The sequence below is a fragment of the Leucoraja erinacea genome, chromosome 18, assembly GCF_028641065.1.
Source record: "Leucoraja erinacea ecotype New England chromosome 18, Leri_hhj_1, whole genome shotgun sequence".
In the NCBI taxonomy this organism is placed as follows: domain Eukaryota; kingdom Metazoa; phylum Chordata; class Chondrichthyes; order Rajiformes; family Rajidae; genus Leucoraja; species Leucoraja erinaceus.
Genome location: NC_073394.1, coordinates 18,493,815 through 18,500,430, shown reverse-complemented (window position 1 = coordinate 18,500,430; position 6,616 = coordinate 18,493,815).

Below are 6,616 nucleotides of genomic sequence, written 5' to 3'. Positions count from 1 at the left end.
TTATTAATGTTTAAAAAAATGTTGAGATTCTCTCTGCTGCTCTTGCTGGCGGGAGGGGGGAGGGACTATAAAGCCCGGAAGTGTTGTGCCTCAGTCACTCTGCAAGATGGGGGAAGTGAGAGGGTCATGTCTCTCAGTCTGAGCTGTGAATAACATTGAACACATGTCAACTAAACTGTGAGTGTGGTTTTACTGACCTTGAGTGCCCTTAATATGGGTTGAAAATGAAAATGTGGTTGGTTTGAAGTAAAAAGCACTGCAAATGGTTGGTGGGGGTTTGGGTTGAAGAAAAAGCACTGCAAATGGTTGGTGGGGGATTGGGTTGGGGGTTTGGGTTGAAGCAAAACCACTGCAAATGGTTGGTGGGGGATTGGGTTGAAGGAAAGCACTACAAATGGTTGGTGGTCTAAACCTGACAACTTCCTGTTTGCACTGTATATTGATTTTAGATAAAACGCTACCACTTACGGCTGTGATCTTTGGCCATCTTACTCAGTCCCCCTCCGCTCATCAGGTGCAGAGGATTCTTCCCATCTGTGAGCAGGATGCTATGAGAATGCAGCGTGACTTGAACAGGTTGGGGGAGTGGGCAGATGCATGGCAGATGAAGTTTAATGCGGATAAATGTGAGGTTATCCACTTTGGAAGCAAAAACAGGAAGGCAGATTACTATCTAAATGGCGTCAAGTTGGGAAAAGTGGAAATACAACGGGATCTAGGGATCCTTGTACATCAGCCTATGAAAGTAAGCATGCAGGTACAGCAGGCAGTGAAGAAAACGAATGGCATGTTGGCTTTTATAACAAGAGGAATCGAATATAGGAGCAAAGAGGTCCTTCTGCAGTTGTACAGCCCTATTGAGACCACACTTGGAGTATTGTGTGCAGTTTTGGTCCCCTAATTTGAGGAAGGACATTCCTGCTATTGAGGGAGTGCAGCGTAGGTTTACACGGTTAATTCCCGGGATGGCGGAACTGTCATATGCTGAGAGAATGGAGCAGCTGGGCTTGTACACTCTGGAGTTTAGAAAGATGAGAGGGAATCTCATTGAAACATATAAGATTGTTAAGGGTTTGGACACGCTAGAGGCAGGAAACATTTTCCCGATGTTGGGGCAGTCCAGAACCAGGGGCCACAGTTTAAGAATAAGGAGTAAGCCATTTAGAACGGAGACAAGGAAACAGTTTTTCTCACAGAGAGTGAGAGGGCTAGATAGGGCTCTTATAAATAGCGGAGTCAGGGGAAATGGGGAGAAGGCAGGAACGGGGTACTGATTGGGGATGATCACATTGAATGGCGGTGCTGGCTCGATGGGCCGAATGGCCTACTCTTGCACCTATTGTCTATTGTCTATTACCCCGCCATTCCCTCCGTTTTGGCTCTGGACCACGGCGTCGACTACGGTGAGCTGGCAGCAGCTCAGCAGGCTGATGCCAGTATGACGGACTACCGCACTCCCGGCACTGACCGTCGGTTAGCGGAAGTTCCTTGCAGTGCGGCAGGTGTCTTGGTCCTGTGCGATGTCTCCACAGGATGCGCCAGCCCAGTCATCCCCGGGTTTTCGACGTGGTCCTTGGTTTGGCCCACCCGTCCATACGTTGCTGCCAAGTTCGTCTGGCACGGGCTCTGTAAGCAGGTGGCTGCCTATGCCCACGCCTGCATCCCGTGTCAGACCTCCAAGGTCCAGCGACATGTACGGCCTACGGTGCAGGATTTTGCTGTCCCCGAGGGCGGGTTCCTGCACATGCATGTGGACCTCGTCAGTCACTTGCCACATTCTCGAGGCGCTACACACCTGCTCACCATCGTGGACCGTTTCACGAGGTGGCCGGAGGCGATTCCACGTTCGGATACCTCCGCCGAGGCTTGCACACGGGCTATGGCGGCCCACTGGATCGCCCGGTTTAGGGTGCCATCCGACATCACCACGGACCGCGGGGCCCAGTTCGCCTCTTCCTTGTGGTCGGCCTTGGCACAGCTCCACGGTGCCCGGCTGCACCAGATGACCCGCAGGCTAATGGGCTGGTCGAAAGGTTCCATTGGCACCTTAAGTCGGCGCTGAAGGCCCGGCTTACAGGTCCGGACTGGGTGGCCCAGCTGCCCTGGGTCCTCCTGGGTATCCGTACCACACCTAAGGAGGATTTGGCTGCTTCCTCGTATGGCTCAGCCCCCTTGCGGGTGCCTGGGGATTTCCTGCCTGCTGCCCGGGGTCAGGAGGTTTCGGCCCCAGCGTTGCTGGCCGGCCTTCATGAACGGGTGCGCACATTGGCTTACGTTCCCACTTCCAGGCATTGGTCGTCCGTGGTGCATGTGCCCAGGGTGTTACAGCAGTGTGTCTATGTTTTCATCCGTAGGGACGCTCGCCGTTCGCCACTGCGGCGGGTCTATGAAGGGCCTTTTCAGGTGCTGCGGGCCGGAGTCGCCACGTTCACCTTGGGCGTGGGTGGCCAGCAGGAGTATGTCTCCATCGGCCGTCTCAAGCCCACGCACGTGGATGGGGACAGCCCGGTGATCGTTGCTCCACCGCGACGTAGGGGTCGTCCGCCGGCTGTTGCGACCGTGCTGAGCACATCTGTTTCCGGCTTTGTTCCATCGGCCCCCATTGGTACGACCGTCCCACTTTCGTGACCCTCGCGTCCTACCGGCCCTGTTTTGCCGGCCTCTACTGTTACGCCCGCCCCGCTTGTGAGATCCACGCGTTCCGGACGTATCATCCGGGTCCGTACCTTGGGTTCTGGGGGGGGAGCCATGTAGCGGCACCTGCTGGTGCTTGCAGGTAGTCGAACCCTGCGGTCGGGTGCCTCAGGCATGTGACACTGGGGAGGGTTTGCGTTTTGCGTGCTTTCTGGTCGATGCCCCTTCAGTCGCTCTAGACCACCGTTGTGGCTGGATCTGTTTTGTTGGTTGTGTGACCCATCGTTAATTTAACCGTTTTACGAATATAACTTAATTTAAACAATCGACTCTCGTCTCCATCCGTCAAAACATTTTAATTTTATCCTGTAACTTGAAATATCAACAAGCATTCAGTTTCTTTCACAGCAATGTTTACTGGTAGTATGCCACATCCCAAGGACTGTTCTTTAAATGTAAATAAACCAATAGCTATTTTTAAGAAGCAAAGATAAGAAGCAATAACTTATTCCCTCTGCCTTTCTATCAAATAGAATTTCAATGAAAATACTGCACCAGAAATCCATTACAGCAGAGGCCAGTCGAGCCTGAATAAGTTCTTTATCTTTAATTTCCTTATGGACCAGAAGAGTAAGTATGCTTTTGAATCTTGCATTGAAATCTTAAGCCTCCACCAATCATATTCTTTCAAGTTCCATTGATGACAGGCTGTTCCCTGAATCTCACAGCAATCCAGCAGCCAGTTAATGCTTTGTGATATGTTTGGTGTGGGGAATCTTCTGAGATTAACTAATCCTTTGCCATTTTACTCATGTAAACTCTTACTCAACAATTTAAAAATTTAAACTAGGTTTGTTAACTCTGTATTGCCTAATATCTAGACATATGCACATTTCAGCTAGTGCTGTTAAATTGAAACTGAAGCAAGTGTGAAGTGATCGATTTAGGGAAGTTAAACATGGTGAGGAGGACGTACGTGTGTAAGGAAGCACTGCAGATGCTGGTTAAACTGAAGACAGACACAAAATACTGGAGTAACTCAGATTAATTGATTTGGTGTAAATGTAAAATTGTCCATAGTGTGTGTAGGGTAGTGGTAATGTGCATGGATCTCTGGTCGGTGCGAACTCGGTGGGTTGAAGGGCCTGTTTCTGCGCTGTATCTCTAAAGTAAACCTGAAATACAAATTGAGCTTCGCTCGCTTCCTTTGTGCGATGTTTGTTTTACACTACAAAGCTGAGGCAAACAAGTTTCAGCTGATTTTTTTCTCTATCTGTAACATATCCTACAAAGAATAGAGAGAACAGTGTGAAGCCAATCACTGCAGGCTGCTGTTATTAATTTTGATCTTAAAGGCTAACCTCTTCAGCAAGAGTTGACTGCCAAGCCTTTCGCTGTTGCCAAATGAACTGCACAAAACGCATGGACCACTGGAGGCCCTGCAACAGCCTGGGGCTTGATTAGATTAGACGCCATTCTTAAGAAGCCAAGCACATGGATTGGACGCAGCCTGGAGGGGATCGGAGCTGCAGAGTGACGGTAGACGACACCAATACCATCACATGGCCAGGACGACCTTCCAACTCTGATCCAGTGCCGCTGCAGAGGACAATATATTTTTTAACAACTTTGGACTTGAATCAAACAAAATGGCACCGTAAACATGGAGACTCCTGTCCATTGCCTCAGTTAAATTTTCTATTCCTGCACTCTTGTACTTAGGTATGATTGTGCCTCTGTATATCACCACCCACCACACACAATTTTTACTGAACTGTATGCAAAAGGGAAATTTCACTTTACCTTATTACATGTGACAATAAAGTACCATAATCCATTGAATGTTCAGAGTGGGACAAGTCTCTGATTATGTAGACTGCTTTCCCGAGGCAGTGTGAAGTATAGATGAAGACAATGGTGGGAAGACTGGTCTGTGTGATGGACTGGGCTACATCTGAAATTGTCGGCAATTTCTTGCTGCCTTGTAAGTGTCATTGGATTATTGCTGCTTTGTAAGAGTCATTGGCACCTCCCACAGCTGACCTTGTAAATAGAAACATGACAATTTTTCTCTGATCCTCAGGAAGTAGAGCCATTGGTGTGCCATCTTGGTTGTCGCATCAGTGTGGATGGTCCGTGACAGATTATTCGTAATATTAACCCCAAGGAACATGAAGCTCTCAACCATTTCCACTTCAGCACCATTGATGCTGAGTGGGACATGTACTCTACCACGTTTCCTGATGTTGATGTCTTGTTGACATTGAGGGAGAGATTAGATCAAAGGCAGGTAAATGGGATTGGCATAGACAAGCATCTTAGTCAGCATCTAAGTGCCAGTTAAGCACACAAACCAGGCTGGTACTTCAGTGTAGTACTTTTTCTAAATAATATGACTCAAATTGGTTAGTCTAGAATCCTGAGCTGAAACTAATTAAATACCGGGATCTACCAATGAATTCCCATTATATGGAGGGATGGCTTCAAATTTTAAGTAAAAATAGAAAATCAGGTTCGACAGCATCTGGGTAATGAGAAACAGTTGATATTTTAGGTTCGCAACCATTCACCAGAACTGAGAAAGAGAGAAACAAATTAAATTTAGGTAGCAGAGAAGGTGCAGAATAGTAGAAAAATTCTAAGATCAATGGGAGAACAATCTCCAATTATGTGAGAACGTTGACTTAAAGTTGCATTTAAGGAGCAGTTAAAATCAGATTAATCTTCCTCTGTGTAGTGTGTTGTGAATGGTAATGTTGTGGGACATGCTCATCAGGTCAGAATGTATATAAATAAAAGTACTGAGTTGAAATTATGACAAGCAAAAATTGTCAATTCTGTTATATAAACGGAAAAAAAGAGTGAGTTATCTAAATGTTGGAGAATGCAATATTGAGTTCTGCAGGTTGCAACGTGGACAGATGAAAGGTGAGGAAATATTAATTAAGCTTGTGTTGGCCCTCGGTATAATACTTCAGGAGCACTGACAGAAATGCCAGAGTCAAAGTGGTAATGTGAATTAAAATAGCAAACAAACAGGTCAGGCTGAATGAGTGGAAGTGCTCGACCAAGAACTTACACAAACTGTGTAGAAAAAGCCACATTCTGAACAACAAATGCGGTACACTGGATTGGACAAAGTGCAAGTGAATTGCTGCTTCACCTGGGAAGACTATTTGTATCCCTAGATGGTGGAAAGGTTTCAAAGGTTTCAAAGGTCAAAGGTCTTTTATTGTCACATGTACCAATTAAGGTACATTACAGTGATATGCGAATTACCATACTGCCATACTAAAAGAAAAGCAACAAGACACACAACTACATTAAAGTTAACATAAACATCCACCACAGTGGATTCCCCACATTCCTCACTGTGATGGAAGGCCAAAAAGTCAAATCTTCTTCCTCCTTATTCTCCCGCGGTTGGGGCAGTCGAACATCCGTCGGGGCAATCGAAGCTCCCGCAGCCGGCGGTCGAAGCCCCCGCGTCGGGGCGACCGAATCTCCCGCATCGGAGCGATCAAAACTCCTGCGTTGGGGCGGTTGAAACTCCCGCGGCTTGGAGCTCCCGAATTCGGCCTCTGACCAGAGACCGCGGGCTCCGTGATTTTAAGTCCGCAAGCACCCACGGTTGGAGCTCCGAGGTCGACCCCTAGCAAAGGGATTGCGGGCTCAGCGATGTTAAAGTGCGTAGGCTCCTCGCGGTGGAGTTCTCAAAGCCGGTCTCCACCAAAGGCCGCTCACTCCACGATGTTAGACCACAGAATTTTTTTACAGAAAAAAAATTGCATCTACGTCGAGGTAAGAGATTAGAAAACGTTTCCCCCAACTACCCTCCCCACATAAAACAAGGTAAAGAACACTAAAAACATACATTTAACATACAATTAAAACACAAAGAAGGATACGACAGACAGACAGTTGGCGAGGCAGTCATTGCTGGCACCACCAGGTCTAGGTGTAAGGTCAAGTGTTGCATCCC